General features: G+C 57.1%; 1 protein-coding gene across 1 annotated transcript in view; it reads left to right on the top strand.

Annotated features, from left to right (window-relative positions):
- Nucleotides 1–8,736: 8,736 nt before the first annotated feature.
- Nucleotides 8,737–20,572, top strand: part of COL8A2 (collagen type VIII alpha 2 chain) — a 26,735-nt gene continuing 14,899 nt past the window's right edge. Inside the window, exons 1-2 of the mRNA XM_046662185.1 lie at nucleotides 8,737–8,850; nucleotides 16,884–16,928. The gene's annotated coding sequence lies outside the window, so the exon portion shown is untranslated. The remainder of the gene's footprint in view (nucleotides 8,851–16,883; nucleotides 16,929–20,572) is intronic.

Genomic DNA, 20,572 nt, shown 5'->3' on the forward strand with positions numbered 1-20,572 from the left:
GGGCCCTGCCTTCATTTTACCTGGTCTAGGAATGGCTTCTCCCCACATACCAGAGTCTGGGAAACTTGGAGCAAATGAGGCCCCTTCAGAGTCATTTGTGGTCTGCTGTCTGTAGCAAAATCTACAAACAGACTATTATCCCAGACATACCTAAAATGGATGATCCTGGGCCCTTGGCCACCATGAGTTGGAAGGTTTGGCTAGGAAAGACCATTTTTAAGCCCTGGTATTGGGGGGCCGGCCTCATGGCCAAGTGGTTAAGTTCACATGCTCTGCTGCTGCGGCCCAGGGTTTCACCAGTTCGAATCCTGAGTGCGGACATGGCACCACTCATCAAGCCATGCTGAGGTGGTGTCCCACATGCCACTAGAAGGACCCACAACCAAAAACACACAACTTTGTACCCGGGAGCTTTGGGAGAAAAAGGAAAAATAAAAAACAATCTTGAAAAAAAAAAAAAAAAACCCAGGTGTTGGGGAGCCCTTTATTGAGTGCTCACCACGTGTTGGACGCTGTACTGAGCTCTGTGTGTCATCCCATTTTTAGAGGGAAGGCGACACATTGCCCAAGGTCATAGAGCTAGTAAGTGGAGAAGCCGGGTTTCAAAGCCCCAGCCAGATTCCAAAGCCCCTGTTCTTAATGATGCTGCCTGGTTAGTATTGTCGGGGGAGGAGGGCACAGGCCTTACAGAGCTTAGGATAGCTTTTTTTTTTTAGGATAGCTTTCAAAGGCGGGGATCAGAGGTTGTCAGGCCATATTTGATAGCACTGTTCTTGGGAACAGCCTAGGGCTTTGAGGTCCAAATACTCAGGTTGTTGCGGGTAACCAGGGTCCCTAGGCCTCCCCCAAGGTCAGTGGACAGGCCTGAGATGAGAGGAACAGTTATAGATGCATTGTGCTTGAAGTGTGTCTGGGTTGTGTAGGTTAGGACCAGGGTTCTGGGACACCAGTGAGAGGCAGTTTGCACACAACTGGCTGCCTCCAGCTGGGTTAGGCCACGAAGGGGGAGGAAAGGTCACTTTTGTGTCCCCAAGTATAGAGAGGCTAATGTTCTCTCTGGGATCCCATCCTTCTCTGAGCCTCTTTACCTCCCCCTCAATTGGGGCCCTAGGGCAGGCACCTCATTTTGGTCAACTGTATCCCTAGCACCCAGTATAGAGCTGCGTCAGATCACACCACAGTTTGAGTGAATGAAGGAGAGATGAACGGAATGAATGCTGGGGCCCAAATGTGGAAAGTGTGTGGTGTCTGGACTCTGCCAGGAAAAGTGAGCTGCACCACCCTTTCCCTTCTCCAGGGGTACCCTCGCCCTTCCTCTCCTCCCAGTACCACAACCTGCTTTCCAGCAGCCATTTGTACAGCGTGAGGTTTTGGATATTTCCTTCCCCAGAATTAAACTTAGGCAACAACACAGGGTTGGCAAGCTGGGGAAGCAAAGGCCCCTTGGTGACCTTTCCCAGTTACAGCCCCTCAACTGTGTGATGCACCTCTGGGGCTGAGGGGAGGGAAGGGCTGAGGACTATGGAGCTGTTTGGAAGTCACCTCCTCATCTCTCCCAAATGAGCCAAACACACAAGTGCCAGCAACTTACCTTCAGGTCCCCCCACCGTACCCCCACCCCTGGAATTAATTAGTTGTAAATTACATATCCCTCTGCTTTACTATGACTGTGAGGCTGGGACAGCCCCCAGGCTAGGCCATTCCCCATTCTCCTTGATGTACTGGTTCACGCCCTCCCGGCCAGATGGCGCAGGTTTGCCTGGCGGTATGGGAGGGGCTGACTAATGAGGTCAGAAACCTGGGTCCTAGTGGAGTGCTGGGGCTGAGGAGTCGGTGCTGGTGGCCTTTGGGCTTGGCTGGCTGGGCAGAGCTCTAAGGAAAGGCCTCGCTCTATAGCGTTTGGCCACCAGGGGTCTCCAGATCACCACTCTGCTGTCCCAGAGAGTGATGATTGGACTCCTGGTTTTCAGAATTTGCTGGAAGATGCACCTGATGGGGCATATCTCAGAGGCTGGTCAGAGCCTGGAAGTGCCCCCTTCCTCCTGTCACACCCACGGGACTTGAAAGCAAAGCTCACATCATGGCCAGACTGAGGGCCTCCCTGCTCAATACAGGGCAGTGGAAAGAGCACATTGGCTGAGAAGTCTGTGGCCCCCATGCACACCCTAAACTCTCCTGCTGGCCTCCTGAGTTCTGCAAGCCAGCTCTGAGCCCTCCCCTAACCAACCCCCTTTACTTCCTGCTTGGAGACCAGAGCACCAGCCTGGTTCCCCCACGTAAGAGTCCTGTCCTGCCCCAGACCGCCGGCACAAATGACACTTCCATATTCAGGTTACACCCTCCCCTGGTGGACTGGCCTCCTCTACATTTGTTCTGGGCATCCAGGTCTGAGAAGGAGGTGGCAACAGAGGCTCAGGAGCAGAAATTGCATTAAGTGAAATTAAAATAGTCTAACAAGTAGTTCATTGTGGATGGGGGGGTGGTGCAGGAAGAGCATCCTCCCGTCCTCCCCCAGCTTAAGTGCTACCATGTGCTGTTCCCTGGAAGCCAAAGGGCCGGTGGGAGGGGAGGGGCGGGTGGCGGCAGGCGAAAAGCCTCACTGTTACCGCTCTCCAGCCTTTGATGCAGGGCCAGGCCTGACCCCAGGACGGCCGCTGGCCACTGCCAGGGGAGCTGTGGGATGCAGCAGTGCATTCCTGGGGGCAATTTACGCTTCTGGCAGGAGGAGAGGAAAGTTTCTACTGTGGGGAAGGGGGTGGAGAGAGGGTGTTGCAGAGGAGGTTAGGTGTTGTGAGGAACAATGGAGGGAGCCAAGGCACAGGCACAGACCCTTCTGCCTCAACCTGGCTCACTTAACTGCTTAGACGGAGGCCTCCCCCAGGAAGCTTTCTCTGATGGACCAAGAGCAGGTGAGGAGCAGCACCTTTGCCCCCCACCGCACATGTGGGCTGCCCAGGTATAGCCCGGAGGACGCCGAGAGAGGCAGCTGCTCTTCCCTCCTGGCTCTGGGGGCCTGGACTGTCAGGCATGAGGGCATCTAGGACAGAGCTAGGCTGGAGGAGAGCTGGGAAGATGGTGTGATGGGTGTGAGAGCATGTGTGAGTGAGTGTGGACAAATGTTATTCACAGCAACGGCTAATATTTATTGTCAGCGCTGGTGTAAGCACTTCACATGTATTTCTCAGCATTCACAACAACCCCATCACTATTCCTGCTTTGCAGATGAGAAAACTGAGATGCACAGCTAGGACATAGTAGATCCAGGATTTGAACCAAATAGTCCAGTATGGGACACCAAGGTCTTATCCAGTACATTGTTTTACAGGTGTATGTTTTTGTGTTTCAGTGTGTGTTTGTCTGCTTATGTTCCTTGAGGAGTGTGTCTGTAGGTGAATTACTTTGTTTAACAAAAACGTAAGCCTGTTCTGGGGGCAGGGAACATGGAGATGCTGGAGCATCTGCCCCTGGGGAGGCAGCTAATGCAATGTGGCGGCCGGGGTGTGGCGGGGTGAAAACGAGAGACAGAGACAAGTCCTGGCTCTGCTACTTACTGGTTATGTGACATTAGACAAAGGATTTGAATTCTGAGCTTCAATTTTTCATCTGGAAAATGGGGATAATAACGCCTAACTCGCTGACTGTTTGAGGATGAACCAAGATGAAGTATGAACATTTCCTGGCATAGGCTCTTTCATAATTGGCAGTTATGATGAGCACGTTATTAGGGGAAATGTCTTGCAAAACTACTGTATGTGGATATGTGAGTGTCTGCGTGTGTGCAGAGAGTAATTTTGTGAAACCAGGGCCATGTCTGTGTTGTTCATCGCTGTATCCCCAAGCTTCCAGCACTACTTTTCGGCACAAAGTAGGTGCCCAATCAATTTTTATTGACGGGGGGTTGACTGAGTGTGAGAGTGGAGTGAGATGGGCCCACAGAGAGAGAGGTGTGCGGGCAGTGTGGGCTTCCACTAGGACCGGCTACGTAATTTATGGGGCTCAGTGCAAAATGAAAATGCAGAGCTCCCTGTTAAAAAAGAACAGTCATGAGCCGCATACCAACGTTTCAGTCAATGACAGACTGCATATACAACGCGAGTATCATATAGCCTAGGTGTGTAGTAGGCTACACCTCTAGATGTGTGTAAGTACACTCTGTGATGTTCATACAACGACAAAATCACCTAACAATGCCTTTCTCAGAATGTATCCCCATTGTTAAGCGATGCACGACTTTATTAAGACTTTTTTTGTTGTTGTTTTTTTGAGGAATACTAGCCCTGAGCTAACGTCTGCTGCCAATCCTCCTCTTTTTGCTGAGGAAGACGGGCCCTGAGCTAACACCCATGCCCATCTTCCTCTACTTTATATGTGGGATGCCTACCACAGTATGGCTTGCCAAGCAATGCCATGTCTGCACCCAGGATCTGAACCGGTGAACCCTGGGCTGTGGAAGAGGAATGTGCGCACTTAACCGCTGCGCCACTGGGCCAGCCCCTATTACGAATTTTAAGATGACCCAGCAGAGCATTAAACCAAGCCTTTTTTTTTTTTTTTTGAGGAAGATTAGCCCTGAGCTAACTTCTGCCAATCCTCCTCTTTTTGCTGAGGAAGACTGGCCCTGAGCTAACATCCATGCCCATCTTCCTCTACTTTACATGTAGGATGCCTGCCACAGCATGGCTTGGCAAGAGGTGCCATGTCTGTACCTGGGATCTGAACCGGCGAATCCCGGGCCGCCCAGAAGTGGAACGTGTGAACTTAACCGCTGCGCCACCAGGCCGGCCCCTAAACCAAGCCCTTCTGTTCCCGTTGCAGGCCCATCAAGCCAGCCCTGGTCTCCCCTCGCCCGTAGAACATCACCAGCCCCCAGCCCCCCCAGCCCAGCTGTTGAGGAGAGAGTATAGGGAGACTCCACCCATGGCCTGCTGTGCTCCCCAGGCTGCCTGGGGGAGGGTGAGGAAGGGGACGGATTGCCCAGCGTGGGTAGGCCAGGAGAAAGCAGAGGGAGGGCCCCAAGGACCTGCAGCCCTCTCCACCAGGGAGCCCCTCCAGAGCCAGGCCCATGCCTGAGAGAGCCCTCTGCCCTCCATCCCTCTAGGAGCTCACCCCCTCACACCCCCCAACCTCCAACCAGGCTGCTGGGTGGTCTGGGCACATGTGGTCACATTTAGTTGTTGATTGAAGCAAAATTGTTATAAGATTAGAATATTTAAGGTAACTTTAATTTCCACTGCATTACTGGGATTTTTGAGGATGGGGCTGAGAGATCCCCTGGGCTGGAAGTGAAGAGAATGGTGAGGGCTGCAGGAGGGGTCTTCATTTCCCGACCGAAAAGAAGAAGGAGGGTTAGACAGGGGACAGACTTTCCAGGAATTGTAGAATGAGGAGTCTAGTCCTCCAGCAGATGTGGGAAGTCAGGGGTGGGGATGGGGGGTACACAATCACCAAGGCCCTGGTGGAGCAGGAATTTACTGGCACCACAACCCTCCCCAGACGAGGTGCACACCCTGGGCCACACATCTGTGCAAACACCCCTTCCTCCCCTCAGCTGGCCAGACAGACAAAGGGTGGCAAGAGGAAGGTTCCATCCACACCCTCCCTAGGCTCCAACCTGGGGTGGTTGGAGCCTGGAGAGTTTTCTTATCGGCAGATCAAGATAGAAATTTAGAAGGGATGGGAGAAGATGGTAACGGTAATAAGGGTCGCTAACATTTACGGAGCCACTACTATGTGCCAGGCTGTGTTAAGCCCTGTGTATTCACTATCTCTTCTAAGAGGCCCTTTAGCACTGTGGGAAAGACGAGGACTGGGGAGCCAGCCTGCCTGGGTCAATTCCCAGCTCACCCACTTCCCAGCTCCGTGACCATGGCGAGTCAGTTAACCCGTCTGTGCCTCAGTTTCCCAGGCTAGAAAGTGGGGACAATAATGATACCAATCTCAAAGGGTCATCTCAGGGTTGTTGTGAGGATTCAATGAGTTAATCCCCATAAAGTACTCCAAATAGTGCCTGGCACAGAGTAAGGGCCCTGCGAAGGTTAGCTGCTGTCATTAGGGACTATCATTATCCCCCTTTCCAAGAGAAGGAATTTGAGGTTTGGAGAAATGAGGTCACTTGCCCACAGTCACAGAGAGGCAGAGCTGGGATCCAAACCCAGATCTGCTCAACTCCTCAGCCCATGCTCTGAACCAGCAGGCGGGCGCCAGCGGCGGCTCTGCCAGGGGCTGCGCTAAGCGGGTTACATGCCTCATCTGGTTCAGTTTAACCACCCACCCCCTTTGACACCCCTGCTCAGGCCGAGAACAGTCCTTGAATCCTCTCTGGCCAGCCTCTGATTCTTGTGGCTGAGGGAACTGAAGTCCAGAGAGAGGCAGCACTTGTCCAAGGCCACACAGCAGGTGACCACAGGCAGAGCTGACTCACTGATATCTAGACATCGCCAGAGACACAGCAAAGGTGGAAGCCCCTGACAGATGGGATGGCGAGCCTGGCTGAGAATCTGGCCTGGCCTCGCTCAGAGGTGAGCCTGGTGGGAGAGTCTACAGACTTCTGGCTCCAAGACACGCATTTCCTGCCTTGAGGTTTGCTGCGCAAGGAGCTGGTGGACAAGGAGGCAGCTGTGGCGGGGTTGTGGCATGACTGTCTCAGCATCTGTTGGGGGATGAGCAGCAGAGGTCCACCTAGGGGGGCCTGTGAACACTGGGGCCACAGGACCACAGGACAGGGCCCAGACTTGGCCTTCCAGGGCCGACTGAAAGAAGGAGCCAGAGCATTCCCTCCCTGCAGGGCATCGGCAGGGCAAGAAGGGAGGGGATGGTGTGCACCGCATAGAACCAGGCCGGACGGCCCTGGGGAAGTTTACGGAGTGAGTCAGGAGTATTGGGGGAGGGACCGTGTTGGGGACTGGCTGAGTGTGTTTGTCTGTGTGTGCAGAGCCCACGGGAGCCTCTTCCCCGGCACAGCGCCCCCCTCACTGGTCGGCTTGCTTCACAGTGTCCCCTTCACTGAGCTCCCCTCCTGACTCGAAGATCAGCTCACACTCAGAGCTAAACACTCTTTGCGGATTCACAGATTTAATCTTTACAACAAGCTTTTCAGAGGAGGAAACTGAGGCACCAGAGGTCAGATAACTTGCTCAAGGGCACGCAGCTGCTGAGTGGTGGCCCTGGGACTTGAACCCAGGCAGTATACCTCCAGGATCCATGCTGTCAACCTTCAGTCCCTGCTGCTTAGCTCCCATCTGCTCCCTGAACACTCGCCCCTACCTGATCCCCATCAAGGGCCCGGTGTTCACACCATCTCTGGGCAGGGCCCCAGCTCTCCACTCCAGCCCGTGTCCTCTTAGGTACCTGGCTGACCATGCCCTGTCGCCTTCCTTGAACAAGGCCCTTGCCTGGCTCCCCTGTAGTCCCTCTGGGCTGGCTCAGGCCAGGAGACCAGACCCAAAGACCCCTTGCAATTCCCCTGGTCTGAGGGGTAGGACGGGAGTGGGCCCAGGCTCTGGAGGTGGGCGAGGGTGAGAGGCCCCATCGAGGAGTGGCGGGGCTGGTGTGTACCTTGGCAGGGGGACAGCAAAGTGGGAGGCCTTTGGAGGGCAGGCAGTAGGAAGGGGAAGGGGTGATGGAGGTGGGCCTAGACCCAGAGACAGGCAGCCTTGGGCCCTCCCTGCTCCTTCTCTGGACCTGCTGAGGGCTTGGCTCTTTCCCACTTAGAATACACACACACACACACACACACATTGTCACCCAACCCCCCTTCTCCTGGCTTCAGTTCATCTAAACTCTCTACTGCGCATGCTGCCTCCACCTCCTCCCTTGTGGCTGCTCCTTTGGCTTCTGAGCCTGGCTCTTGCTCCTGCCCCCTCGCCCCCAACCACCAGCCTCTAATTCCCAGTCCCAAAAGGATGCTCTTCTGTGACACCTGACACTGGGAGCCTCCCTGGCCTTCTAGAAACACTCTGCTTTTGCCTTCTGAGTCATTGCTCTCCTGGTTTCCCAGCGCCCCCCACCCCTCCCCGGCCCCCCTCACAGTCCCACCTCATTGGACCAGCCAGGATTATGCCAGCAGCCTCCTTATTGTCCCTGCCTCTATCTTCCTCCACATAGAAGTCAGGGCGCTCTCTCTAAAGCACAACTCTGGACCACGTTACTGCGTTGCTCTAGAGTCTTCTGTGGTTCCCCATTTCCCTGAAGGTGCCCTCTAACCAGCCTCAGCCTGGCCTACAAGATCGCGCAGCATCGGACCCTGCTTGCCGCTGAGCACACAGGCTCACCTCGCTGAACCCCAACGTGCCGATCGCCACCGACGCCCGTCCTCCTCCTCCCCCTGGGCCTGGGTCACCATTTGCAGGAAGCCTTCCGTGCACTCCTCACGTCTGGGCCACAACCCCTGTGCTGCCCCTTGCCCTCACTGACCACACCGCGCCCTCCTTCTCAGCGGCGGGCTTTGGGGCCCCCCTAGACCCGGAGCCCTCGAGGGCAGGGGACTTGCAGGACGGCCCTCGGGACGCAGGCACAGGGGGCGCGAGGAGGGCTGGGGCCGAGCCGCCCGGGACGTGCGCGGGGGTGGGCGGTCGGAGCGGTCCCGGGGGGGAGGCGATGTCAGGCCGGCCGGCGCGCGCTCGCCGGGCGGGGCGCAGGCCTTGGCCGTGGCTGTGGAAAGAGGCGGGCGGAGGCCCCGCCCCGCCGCGCCCCTCCCGCCCCCCACTCTCGCCCGCCCACTCCGGAGCCGCGAGGGGCGCCGGCAGAGCGACGCGGAGCCCCGCCGGCGCGGACCCCGACGGCGCCCCTCCGGAGCCCGCGCGCGCCGCCGCCCTCCAGGGTAAGGAGCGGCCCCGGCGGCCGGCCCTGCAGGTAAAGGCGGGGGCTGGCGCGGCGGCTCGCGCTTGGGGGGCCCCGAGGGCAGGGCCGGCCTGGGCTCCCGCTAAGACTGTCCTGGATGGCCGGGCCAGCGCCTCGGACGCCGGGATGGGGACTCGAGGGGGACTCGGGCCCGGGGGTCGGTGCTGGGATGAGGGAGCCCATCCCAGTCCCTGCACCCCGTTTTCGCCCTGCCAGAGCGGCCTAGGCAGAATCCCGGATAAAGCCCCCTCCTGCCTTCCTCTCCCAGAAGCGGGGGCTCTAGCGTCAGACAGTCCCGGCTGGAATCCCTGACGATGTGGCTCCGAGCGTGTCCCTTCACCTCTGGAGGTCTCCTTTCCCACCTGTAAAATGGGAATGACAACGTTTCCTTCGGAGGGTGGCGGAAGAGAGAGGAGGGGGTGGGGAGCCTTGAGCCCCTTCCAGCCCCCCGCCGGGAAGCCCCCTCAGCTCTTACCCTCCCCTCTCTCCCCATCTCTCTGCCATTGCTCGTTCGCTGGCGGCCTTTCAGTTTCTGTGTTTTTCTGCCTCTGCCCCGTAGTCCCTCCTATTCTAGGTGTCCTCGCAGCACCCCCTAAACTGGAAACTGGGGTTCTGAGGAATGTCCCCGCCTCAGCTGGGGACTGAGACTTGCAGGGGGAAGGGGGCTGCTGCCTGGCCCGAGGGACTGGGCTCTGAGGGTCCGGAACAGCCTCTGCAACATCTTTGTCCTGGGGCTGGAGCACTGTGGCCCCGGCCCCCCGGCCCCCCGGCCCCCCGCAGAAAGGCTGTTCAGCCCGAGGAGCCCCGGAATGGCCAACAGGGAAAGGCAGACCCTCTGAGTTTGCTTGTGTGTATGCGTGTCCCCGTGTGAGCCTGTCAGTGCGCGTGTTTGTGGGGCGTGAGGGGGACAGCGAGTATCTGCCGGTATGTTATTAATGTGGGCCAGTCTGTGTATGCTTGTGTGAGACCCTCAGTGTGTGTGAGAACATGGTGGTTTCCCGACACAGAAATGCCGCTGACCTCCCTCGGGGCACCCTGGCAACCCGGAAGACCTTCCTGTCTGCCTTCAGTGCCTCTTGCTGAGGCCCAAGCCTTTGTCTGGCGCCAAGTGTCCATCCCCTCCTGGAGCGCCCTTAGCGAAGGCAGCCTCCTGGGGGCTGCCCTGGGCTTTTGGAAGGTCTGGGGGCTGTGGGGCTGAGATGGCCAGAGGGTCAGGCAGCCTGAGGTCCCTTTCTGGGGACTGACCCTCACTGACCTGAGCCGACGGGGGGCCCTCAGCGAGCCCATTCTAGAGCCCAGGGGAGGAGGTGGGGGTATGGGGAGGCACCCGTGAGGAGCTGGTGGTCTTGATCAGGGCATAGATGCCCCGACTGTCCTCCGTGTGGGCTGGTGAACACTGACAGACACTTGGACACACAATCACCCGAAACGATAATGAGGACACACCAGACACACACAAACAGCTACACTCCCTCCCACTGACAGTCACACACCATCACATACACAAACGTGCTCTACTGAAACACACACCACAGATGCTGAAACAAGGACAGGGCATGTGCACACGCACACAGACACAGACACACAGACATAACAGACGCACCCAAACTCCTACAGACACACGGCAGGCCCCACATGGCCCAGCCAGACGTGCTCAGACAGGACAACAAACACACATGCACTCACACTCACCCTCAGACATACTCACCAGGGTCTCTCTCCAGTTTCACCTTGTCCACCACAGTGAAAATGAGTGTTTCTGCTCTTTGGCTTTTTTGGCTCAGAGGAAGGGGAAAGAAAAAATCGAAGTGAATGTGTCTGCTAGCCAGAGGCGGGGGCAAGACACCAAGCAGGGCTGCCAGCCTGAGCACCTCTCTGCCACCTCCCCTCCTCTGGGTCTGCGCCAGACCAATGGTGGCCAGAGCCCCCACTTCCTGCCCTGCCCTGCTGGACCCCTGGTCCACTTCAGACCCCCCAGGCACAGGCATGGGGCTCCCCTTGTAGGGAAGTGGGGCCTCTGATGAGCTGGTCCCATCTGTGGCCCGAGGGACTTACGGAGTTGGGTGGAAGAACCAGAGAGGCATAGCGGCCTCTCATGTGGGGTGCAGCTGCGTCTCAGGGTGCCCGTCAACGTACACGATGGGGAGGCACCGTGCAAGCCAAAGTTGGGGGCCAGAGGGGATCAGGGGAGGCAGCCCCAAAGACGCGGCTCTGCCTGGGCTTTCAAGGAGAATGAGAACTTTGACAGGTGCGCGTGCTGAAAGGGTGGCTGGGAGGACATTCCAGTCGGAGGAGACAGCAGGTGCAAAGATGTGGAGGAGGGACGCTGCAGAGTTCTCTCAGGAGACAGTGAGCAATTGGCCCACACACTGGGGAGTGAGTGGGAGGGACTGACAACTACTTTGAGGTCAGATTTCCAAGGGCCTTGTCAGAGAGAGGGTGTGAGCTGTAGACTGGTGCAGTCTGGGAATCACTCTCTTTGCTGGGGGCGGGGGTGGGGCGAGGACGAAGGGGCATCTTACAGGCAAGGAAACCACTGCGGAGGCGGGGCAGAGTTTGAGGAGGAAGGTGATGGAGGCTGAGGTGGGTGGTTGCCATGGGGATGAGAGGAAGAAATAGTTGGAGAGGAATAAGGGGAGAGACTGGACAGGCCTCGGAGACTGACTCTCTGTGGGGGTGAGGAGAGGACTGGCCAGGAGCCTTGCACTGGGTGGCTGTGGCCTGTCCCCAGAGGAGGCAGGAGAAGGGGAGATGTGGGCTTGGACCCCGGGGTCTAGCATGCTGAGATGGTGGGGAGCTGGGTGTTGAGTGTGGCCATGAGTTGGGGGGTAACTGTCTGGGAGGCCTGGGGTGTGTGAGGCCATCATGTGTGCATACATGTGCCCAGATGTCAGCCAGGGAAGTCACGCTCCTAGAAAGAGAATTCCAGACCCACTCTGTTCTGTGGGCATTTCCACGGTGGTGGGGTGTGGACAGCGGATCTTGAGTGAAGGCAGCACATGCAGGGAGGGGAAGAGCTGGCCTTGGGAGTCAGACTGACCTGGGTTACTTTCCATGTGATCCTGGGTGAGGGACTTCCCATCTCTGAGCCTCAGTTTCCTCATCTATAAAATGGTAAAGCTAATACTTGTCCCTGGGGTCGTTTTGCCTGCAGAGAGGTGAGGAGTGGTCCCAGGTTGCACACGTGATCAGGGTGCAGCGCCTGGAACTTTCCCCCAGACTGCTGATCACTGCCCGTTATACCTCTCTGGTTGGATCCTGGGAAGGGACTGGGGAAGACCTGGCTCTTCGTCCCTTCAGATTCTTTTAAAGTTTCTTTCTTTCTTTCATTTTTTTTTTGAGGAAGATTAGCCCTGAGCTAACTGCTGCCCATCCTCCTCTTTTTGCTGAGGAAGACTGGCCCTGAGCTAAAATCCATGCCCATCTTCCTCTACTTTATATATGGGACGCCTACCGCAGCATGGCTTGCCAAGCAGTGCCATGTCCACACCCGGGATCCGAACCGGCGAACCCCAGGCCGCCCAAATGGAACGTGGGAACTTAACCACTGCGGCACTGGGCCAGCCCCCAGATTCTTGTAAAGTTTTGAACTGGGAGGTGACTGTCCCCGTGCAACTGAGCTAGGCTGAGCTTTCTGGCTCTTGGAGGACAGAAGCCGGTGGCAGAGGGTTAGTGCCTCCTGGGGAGAGCCATGCTGACATTACCGGCTCATCTCAGGGATGGCATTATGGAGCGTCAGAGAAGAACATACCTGAGGTCACACAGCAGCCAGTGGCAGAACTGAGGCCCGAGGCCAGATCCCTTCTCCTAGAGGCTGCCCCACCTAGCAGGGCCCAGCAGGGACCTGGGATGGAGGGAATCTTGTCACCTGAGGTCTCTAATTTCAATTCTTTATGTCCTCTTGGGGGAGGGTAACAGTAAATTTATTGGGCCCCTCCTGTGCACCAGGTCCTGTGTTCACATGTCTCATTGAGTCCTTGTAGCAATGCCGCAAGGCAGGGATCAGTAGCCCATTTCACAGAGGGGAAGGTAGAGGCTCTGAGTGGCCAGTAACCTGGCCAAGTGTCACCTTGCTGAGTGCCAAGCTGGGATTCACTCCCAGATCTGAGAGGACACACAGCTCACGCTCTTCCCACTGACCTCCCGGGTCACTGCCCTCTCCAGGGCCTGGTTTGGCCTGGTTTTCTCCAGGGAAAGAAATGGAAACTTAACTGTTGAATATCCACAGTGTCCCAGACATTTTCATAGCACAAGGTGCTTTTTCAAGGAGTGGGGAACATTGGGAGTAGCAGGCATGACATCAGGCCCGGAGAGAGCCCAGAGCAGTGAGGGTGGGGATGGCGTTTTCTAGTATCTAAGAATGCTGTGGTCCTGGTGGGTCCTGTGAGTGAGGGCAGCCTCTGGGAGGAGGGGGTCCTGGTCTCGGGTCTCAATTCTGCCACTAGCTGCTGTGTGACCTCAGTGAGCTCTCCTCTGGGTCTCCATAATCCCCCCCGTGAGATGGGCCAGTGGTGCCATCCTGGATCTCCACGGAGCCTGTGGTGAGCAACCCCGTAGACTGTGGGGCGGAGGAATCATTCCTCTTTTCCTGAAAGATCCCAGGAGGCCAACTCTTTGGTCTCCGCCCCCATCCAGCGTCCACAGTCCTCATTACCCAGAAGTTCTCTTTTCTGTCTAGCCTCCTTCCCTCCCACCGTGGTAGCTGCTGGCCTCCACACAGCTCTGCGTGGGCCCTCCGGGCCACGCTCCCTCTGACAGGCGACCACGGCTCAGCTCGTGGCAAACATTCTTTTCATAGTTCCCGGAGCACAGCAAATCCGGCTGCTTAGCCAGGAATGCAGAGTCCCCTCCTGCAGCAGCAGCAGGGGCTTGGGGAGGGGAGCCCCTGGGAGTCAGGCAGGACGGGCTGAGGGGGTGGAGGACCCCCCCATAAACACACACAGACACACACACACACACACACTGTGCCTCAGCTCCATCAGCATCATCTGTGGACAGCTTCGGTCCAAACTCCGGGACCGTCCATCACTGGCTAGCTGATGACATTGGGCAAGTGACTTCTCTCTGAGCCTCAGTTTCTTCCTCTGTAACATAGGGTTTATAATACTAACATCACAGGGCTTTTGGGAGGTGTCATGGTGATGATTATAATAATAATAGCAAACATTTCTTGAATGTTCCATATGCCAAGCACTGCTTGAAGTCCGCTACATGAAATTGACTCGTTTAGTCATCACAAATGCTCTCTGAAGTAGGAATTGTCCCCATTTTATTGAGGAAGCAGCTGAGGCACAGACGAGAGGAGCCACATGCTAGCAAGAGGTCCGGCTGGGAGAACACGTGTGGCTGGGCTCCTGAGTGGTCCTTAAACCGTCATGATTTTTTTAAGCAAAACTCTTAGCCCAGGGCCCGCTTGGGGTAGGAGCTCAGAAAATGAGGACTTCTTCTCCCGTGAGCCCACCTCTGGGAGGAGCCGTGAGCTCATGGCCATCGGCACCTCAGTTTGGAAAGTTGGGGTGGGCACCTGGGCCATGGGCCCTGGCCAGCCTCCTTGGGAGCCCGGCAGCTGTCAGAAGCTGGTGGGGGACAGGAGGTGCAGACTGTCCCACCCACATCTGGCCTGGGATTTAGCTGGCAGCAGGCTCTGTGCTAGGAGGAGATGTCGCCAGGAGAGGGGCTCAAGGAGGAGATTAGGGAAGGCAGCTGGAGACGGAGGTTAAGAACAGAATCCCATTGAAGTTGGCTCAGGCAATGCCCCAGCACGCCCACCCGCCCCAGCTCCCTATTTTGTAGGACAGAGGGAGCCTTAGTCAATGGGTGTGCACTCCTAGGGCCCTTGATAGTGGCTTCCCTCTGTCCCCAGCCTTGCCTGTCCCTGTTGCCATCTGGGACAGCCAAGGGTGGCGGAGAAGTGGAGAGACAGACTGGTGGCTGAGGTCTCCAGGAAGCCCAGGAGTACAGGTTTGGCTGTTTGGGGGCTGGACAAGCCCCAAGGTTCAGACCCCAGCCCCGGTGCTTCCTAGCCCTCTAACCCTGGAGAATGGATGTCACCTCTCTGGGCCTCAATGCTCCTCCTCAGAAAAATGGGACAGCAATTCCCACCTCACAGGGTTATGGGAGAATCTGATAAAATAATGCCAGGGGTGTGCCTGGGGCTATGTCTGCTGCCGAACACGGACTTGGGATTTAGAAACCGTTATAAGGGCTAACATGGGTGGATGGGATGGGGAGCTAGCTTTAGGCTGGGTCTGGGGTCTCTGATCCTGATATTCAGGGCATTTCTTAGGCTTACCTGAGCCAGCCCTTATCACGTCAAATCATCTGTGTAGTGGAGAGGTTAAGAGCCCAAGCTTTGGAGCCAAGAGCCTAGGTTCAAATCGAGGCTCTACCCTTGATGAGCTGTGTGACCTTGGGCCAGTTACTTAACCTCTCTGTCCCTTGGTTTCCCCATCTGTAAAAAAGGGAAGATGAAGTACCTACTTCACTGGGTTGTTGTGAGGATTAAATGAGATAATCTATGAGAAGAGCCCTGAGCAGTGCCTGGCACATAGTAGGTACATAGTCAGTGTTAGCTGTAATTGGTTAGTTCTCTTGTTTGTTTCTTTTCTTTTTGTTATTTCCATCCCCTGAATATGTCCAGGGCTTTTGCATCTCCAATACCGTCACCCGCGCGGTTCCCTTGGCCTGGACCCATCGCCTCTCCCCACTACCACCTGGTGAAATCCACGTTCATCCTTCAAAGCCCAGATCCAGCAGCAGTCACTTCCCCTCCTTGAGCCTCTCGGTGGGGGTGGGGGCTGGGGCCAGAGAAGCTGGGGTTGAGCTGGGCAGTGAGGACCTCCCCTCCAGGCTCCCTCAGCCGGGAGGGGCCCTCTGAGAGTAGCCTCATGACCCACCTCTGGGTGTTCAGAGTGGCGGGGATGGAGGCAGGGCCCAGCGAGTTGGCTCCGGCCTCTGGCTGCTTGTGCAGAGACAGGCCGGGATGTCAGAGTTTCCATGGGAGCGGGCAGAGGCGAGCAAGCAGCTGGGGGAGAGAGTGACGCAGCCAGCAGGCCTCTCTGCCAGGTGGGCTGGCTAGGCGTCCCCTCTCCGTCACCCGGGAGTCACGTCTGGGTCTGGACTGCAGCCCCAGCTCCCCTGTGTGCAGCTGTGTGATCTGGAGTAGAGCTTGCAACAGCCTGGCATCCTGGTTGATGGAGGCAGAAATGGGGACCTGGCCGTCCAGGGCTCTGACTGCATCGTGGCCCCAGGAACAACCTTCCATGGCTCCCCATTGCCTTCCAGAGAAAGGCAAGCACGGGATTCATGTCTCCTCACTATATTGCTCCAGCCTTCTCAGCCCCTGCTTGTCCTCTCAACCCCACAGCACTTCTGGAACCTTCCCTGTATCTGCCAAGTAGCTCCCTACTGCCTGAAGTTCCTTTTCTTACTTGGTCTGCCTTTGAGACTCCCACTCATCCTTCAGGATCCACCTCCGATGTCCCTTCCTACAGGAAGCATTCTGGGGAGACTCGAGGGGGAATCAGTGCTCCCTGCTCTGTGCTCCCATAGCCTGAGATCTTTGCCAGTTACATGCAGGCCACTGGTCTGATGCCTCTAGCTAAGTCAGAGCAGGGCAGGGTATAGGGCTGAGCTATTTCTGTGTCCCAAGGCCCAGCTTAGGGTTCCCCACATAGTAGGAGCTTCCCCAAGCAGGAACCCTAGCCTATAATGTGGGCCACTCCAGTCCAGGGCCTGCCATATAGTAGGGGCTTCTCCAGTAGGACCCTGGCACACAGAAAGACTTCCTCAGCCTGGGCCCGAGGACAGGAGGAACGCCATCAACCCAGGGCCAGGCGCCCTGGGGCATTACTCTGTGTGCCTGGAATGAATGAAGGAGTCTCACAGCCTGGCCTCCTGAGAAGAGAGACTGGGGTGGGGGCCAACGTTGCAGCAGGGGCTCCTGGTCAGAAGCCTGTGGCAGGCACGGGGGTGGCTGTGAGTTGGGGCCAGAGGCTGCCCAGGCTCCTGGCCTCTTCCTCATTGTTTCTCCCTTTCATCCTCAGGCCTTGCCTCTGCTGGGACCTTCAGAGGCCCCTCCGACCTGAAAGGTAAGCTAGATTTTGGGGCGGGATTCTCTGATTTCCCTGGCTGGGTGAGGCCTGTGCTTGCTGCTGTCTAACCTCGCTCCCTCCTGCTACAGTGGAAGCCCCTCCCAGGCTCAGCTCAGGGTGTCCTGACAGGCAGCCCCTCTTGCAAGTGACCTCAGCTCCCTGCAGCCTGGGCTTTAAAACCCTGGCCCAATTCGGAAGCAGCTTTTTCTCATTTGTGAACTATTTCGCCCCAGCTCTTTGGCGCAGCCCGTGTTTGCTTGGCCTGCCCGAGTGCAGTGGCCTGGCGGGTGCTCCTGCCGGGTCCCCTCCCTACCCAGCCCAGCCCCTCCTGCCGTCGCGACGCTGCCGCCACCGCGCAGGGAAGCCGCGAAGGCCCAGGAATCTTGGCAGGCGTGGGGAGGCAGCGGGCGGCGGGTGGCGCTCCGGAAAAGGCTGCAAATGTGAACCAGAAGGCGAGGAATTGGCAGCCGAAAAGGCCCCGCCTAGGCCGGCCTGGAGCCTGGGGGTAGCTGGGTCTCAGGGGACGCCCCCATGTCAGTCCCGGTCAGAAGCTCAAGGCCTCTGCTGGGAAATGAGACTGGCTCCTTGGCGGGGAAGGGCCAGTCCCCTGGCCACCTGCCTGAGGATACGTTGTTGCCCTGGGTCCTGCCCACTGCTGGGCCTCTTCTGTTCCTCTGCCCCTGCCTGGCTGTTCCTACCGCCCTAGGGAGGACCAGCTGGGGATAGTGGGTGTCTAGTCTCAGAGATGGGCAGAGACTGGGGGCCTGGGAGGTGGACCTAGTCCCCTGTGGGGAGGGACGTTCAGCCCAAGCCCCCTCCCACCTGGAGCTAAGAAGGACTCCGCAAGAGCCCCAAAGAAGAGGGGGTCCTATGAGAAGCCATCCTGGGGGCTTGGCTGGAGCTGGTAGGGCGGGTTGTCAGAGGCCTGGAGCATGAGCCCCTGGGCTGCAGACTGTATTGCGCACCTACTGTGTGCCAAGCCTGAGTCAGGGATAAGGTGGGGGAGGAGGTGCCCAGGCCGAATAACGTCTGCCTGGAGGAGAAAGACAGAAAGAACCATCCACGCGTGGGGATCATGCTGGCAGAGGCAGGCAGGGGGTAGAGGGAAACATCGAGAAGTTTGGGGTGTCTGGATTCTAGGGTGCTGGAGCCCAGGGCTGCTGTGGGCTCCTCTCACTCCCTAAACATGGGTGCTTTCCCCAAGGGTGAGCCCATGGCCCTCGTCCAGGCTGCCCCAACCCAGCCAGTGAAGCCCTATTTTTTTTTTTTTTTGAGGAAGATTAGCCCTGAGCTAACATCTGCTGCCAATCCTCCTCTTTTTGCTGAGGAAGACTGGCCCTGAGCTCACATATGTGCCCATCTTCCTCTACTTTATACATGGGACGCTGCCTCAGCATGGCTTATCATGCGGTGCCATGTCCACACCTGGGATCCTAACCAGAGAACCCCGGGCCACCGAAGGGGAATGTGCGCACTTAACCGCTGCGCCACCGGGCCAGCCCCGAAGCCCTATTTTCGTCTTCAGCCTATGTCTCTTTCTCTCGAGCTCCAGACCCGCAAGTTTTCTTGGACACCCGCACCCCAGGAGCCCCCTCGTCTTCCTTGCCCAGATGTTTGCTCTGCCCTCAGTTTTCCATGTTGCACCATCACCTGGCACTATGGGTCTGTTGAACTCTGACCTGTCCTTCAAGCCTCCTTCTAGTACTGCTTCCCAGATAGAGGTCCCCTGTGGTCTGGGAGCCTTACCTGTGGGGGGAGGGATGCTGGGACTCTTGGTGGAACCGAAGCCAGGTGGGTAGGCAAGGTGGGGAGGGGGCAACCTCTGGTCCTGCCATCAACCCGGATAGTGAGGCAGCCCCCAGGTAGCCCTGCCCCAGCCTGGCCGCCTCCCCCCGCGCAGATTGCAGGCAGCTCTTTGGCCTTGGGGCGGTCCTCACGCCTGCATGTTTAAATTCGAGGGGTTCAGAGTCTTGTAGTGATCCCGCAGGACAGAGAGCTCAGCTCATGGGCTCTGGAGCCACAAGTCCCCACCTAGACCTTGGGGGCTGCTCAGGGAGTGTCCAGGGAGGGCAGACCCGGGCCTGATGTTAGCATGAGCGTGAGGCTGTGGACGCTGGTGTTCCAGAGGGTCCCGTCAAGTGACTGACAGCTAGAGATTTACAGAGCCTGGAACTCAGCCCGGCATCTAGGGACAAGGACATGGGAGAGGACAGAGAAAGACAAACGGTCACAGAGATGGGCAGATGGAGGGGACAGTGACACAGAGATAGGAGGAGACGCACCAAGAGACGCCTGAGATACACAGGCAGGTGAGGACCTGGACTTGGTGACACAGAGATGTGGAAGAAGGGACTCAGATGGGAGTGGCGCACACCCACGTGGCTCCCACAGCGAGCTGGCCCCAAGACTGCCCCTTACACACATACCTCTTAGCCCTAGAGGGTATCTCTCCACCCCCTCTACCCCCTCCATCCTATTCGGTCCACATCCTACTGAGTCTAAAGTAGGAAGGTCTACAAAATTGGTCTACATCCTTCCTGAGTCCTCCTCCAGGAAGCCACACAGATTGCAGAATAACATGGAAATTATCATGTCGGTACCAGGGAGCCACTGGAGAATCCAGAGCAGGGGAGGGCCATGGGCAGAGCTGTGCCAAAGTATGGTCCACAGCATCAGCAGCAGCGTTAGCATCACTGGGGAGCTTGTTAGCGATGCAGATGTTGGGCCCTATCACACCTACTGAATCGGATCCCTGGGGTGGGGCCCAGGAATAGTTTAACACACCGTGTGATGCGCACTCAAGTTTGAGAAGCACTGCTGGAGTATCTATAGGATGTATTGAGGGAAACAGAGAAGCTGAGGGTGAGGGGTGGGAAAGAAGCTCTTGTGGATAATCCAGGTGAGAACTTGGCAATTTAACTTAACAAACCTTTACTGAGTGGCTTGGATGCACCAGGCCCTGGGTTGTGTTAGGACAGTACAAGGTCTGTATTAGGACAGAGACTATGGGGAAGGAGGGAAAGGAACAGAAGTGAGAGAACTAAAGGAGGCAGAGTCCACAGGATTGGATTGGTGGTTTGAGGGTAAAGGAACAGGGCTGTCATGTACAGTTGTGCAGGTTGGTTACTGTACGAGCACCCAGGAAAGGTGATGAATAGGGCCTGAGTCAGCTGGAGGGAGGGGTAACCTTTTCTAATTGTGCTAAGGCACGGTATAGGCTAAAGAAATTCCTTACTGAACCTGTACAGAAAGAAGAGTCAGAAGTGATGTCCAGATTTCTGGCCTGGGCACCTGGGAGTAGGGGAGAAGCTAGTAATGGGGGAGAAGGTAATGACAGTAGTTTGGGTGGCAGTATCTGAGGGACAGCCAGGTGAAAATGCTCAACTGTAATGGAGCACAAGCATCTGGGGCTCAGGGAAGGAGACATGTGTCTCCTTGGTGGTGGGATTGGAACCATGGGAGCTGGTGAGAGCTGGAAACTGCAGAAGAAACATCGAGAGAGAAGAGACGAGGCCTGAGCCAGCTCCTGGGGCAAGCCTGGGTCTGCAGAGTGGGCAGAGGAAGGGAGCAGAGAAGACTCTGAGGGGCAGCCTTCCCCGGAAGGAGGAGAGCAGGGTCCTGGGGTGCGATTCAGGGCTGGG

Source organism: Equus quagga, chromosome 5 (assembly GCF_021613505.1).
Source record: "Equus quagga isolate Etosha38 chromosome 5, UCLA_HA_Equagga_1.0, whole genome shotgun sequence".
Classification (NCBI taxonomy): Eukaryota; Metazoa; Chordata; class Mammalia; order Perissodactyla; family Equidae; genus Equus; species Equus quagga.